At 29.2% G+C, this 2,128-nt stretch overlaps 1 pseudogene; it reads right to left on the bottom strand.

Moving 5' to 3' along the window:
* Nucleotides 1-1,898: 1,898 nt before the first annotated feature.
* Nucleotides 1,899-2,128, bottom strand: part of LOC107016872 — a 2,125-nt pseudogene continuing 1,895 nt past the window's right edge.

Below are 2,128 nucleotides of genomic sequence, written 5' to 3'. Positions count from 1 at the left end.
CTAAAATACCTGAGCTACATAAGGCATTTCTGCAATATAAAAGAATAACTAAAGGAACTTTATTTTATATAAAGTTCTACTCAGCAACCGCAGAAATACTATATGAAGAAATTAAACCTACAATACAAGTTATTAAGATAGGTTTAACTAGAGATATGATAATGCCAGAAAAAATAGATATGCAAGAAGAGATACAGAAGGTGGATATCCCAGATTTTTATGCAAACAAAAGAACTATTGGGATAGCTACCATATTAAATGAGTTATCAAACAACTACCTAAATGAAAATGCAATTTGGAGTTATTACAACAGAGATCAAACAATGATATACTCCAATTGTAAAGATATAAGAGCAGCAGATATGGAAGAAGTACGACAATGGATATTAAGTCTACTGAANACCTACAACAAGAGCTATCAGGAAAAATTTCATTTCTCCAAACTTGATGACCAGATACTGCAAACTAATTGGACAAAAGTATCCAGATCATCTATGTACAAAATGCGACAGAGAAGATAACTATATTCCTGAAGTCCAGGTAGAATAAAGATATATGTAAAGTATGAATAGTATTGTCTGTAAAGTATGAATAGTAGTGTCGGCCATATTTAAAAAAGCAAAGGCCAGTATATAAAGAAGTAAAGTTGTAAATAGTATGTCGGCCATATTTAAAAAATAAAGGCCAATTATATGTAAAAGTATTTTGTTTTCTTGTGTCAGCCGAATATAAATAGGCCAGGTGTAAAGTGTTGTATGTAAAGGAGTGTTGGCTACTTGTATAAATAGAGGGCTTTCCCTCATAATAAAATCATCCCCCTTTCCTCTACATCTCTCTCTCACTCTTAATTCTGCTCATTTTAAGCATTTCGCATAAATTAATAAAAAGTTAATGACAAGCTAACTTGATTATGTTAAGTTACGATGCTAATTGTTACTATTTTAAAAAATATATAAATTAGTAAAAATCTATATATATTAATATAAAATTTTGATCTTCAGCTCAATGATCAGGAAGCCTATTTATTTATTTTCTCATATTTTTGGAGGATTGCTTTGCTTTTTTCAAACATAAATTGATTTTAATTAGATATTGTTTAATTTGCTCAATTTAAGGCTATAATAATTAATGAATTTTAATTAATTAAATTTTGAGAAAGAGAACGTATTAGTAGCTCTTAACCATTTTCTTAAATAATGGGTTTTAATTATTTAAATTTTGGGAAAGAGAATATTAAAATTCTAATTTTTAATTTTGATTAATAACTCTTAATCATTTCCTTAAATTAATGCTACAATAATTGGTGACATTTATAATTTTAAATTATGAATTAATGCTTTTCAAGCTCCAAAATATTAAGATCCTATAAATTGACACTTTATTATTTAATTTTCCATTAATCTTTTCATTCTTTTTTATAATTTTCTTTGAATTTGGTTTGATGAATTGCTAATACTATTTTAATAGTTAATATAAAAGATGTCTAACTTTGTATTGTAGTTTTCCATTAATCTTTTCATTCTCTTTATAAATTTCTTTAGATTTGATTTGATGATTTGTTAATACTATTTTAATAGTTAATGGAAAAGATGTCTAACTTTAGATCGTCTAATTTGGCAGGAAGTTCAAAATGATTTGTGTCACGATCCAAAACGAGTCGTGAGTGGCACCCACACTTACCTCCTTAGGTGGGCGAACCAACACATCTAAACCCCAACATATACCAATAGTTCAACTATAAATAATATAAATAATGCGGAAGCTCCAAAAGATACTAAGCAACCAATTTAAATAAGTTTCTAAAGTTTAATACTTATCATCCCAAAATCTGATAGTCATCACATCAAGGACATCTAATCTCCAATACTAAGTCTAAGAATATCAAATACACTGAAATAAAGAATAAAATGGTACGTGTCCGAAAATATAGGACATCATGTCATGACCGAGAGAATCCAACACGAGCTTGAATGGATAGCTCACCCTGTAACTTGATATGCGGGAGGCTGGCTAGAGCTGAAGGAAATCAGAAATCACAAGTACACTCGCTGCATTTCGTAAAAGGAAAACAAAGAAGAAAACAAGTAGGACTCAGTACGAGGCAACATGTACTGAGTAAGTATCATCG

Source organism: Solanum pennellii, chromosome 4 (assembly GCF_001406875.1).
Source record: "Solanum pennellii chromosome 4, SPENNV200".
NCBI classification, from domain to species: domain Eukaryota; kingdom Viridiplantae; phylum Streptophyta; class Magnoliopsida; order Solanales; family Solanaceae; genus Solanum; species Solanum pennellii.
This window is presented reverse-complemented; position numbering and strand designations above follow the sequence as displayed.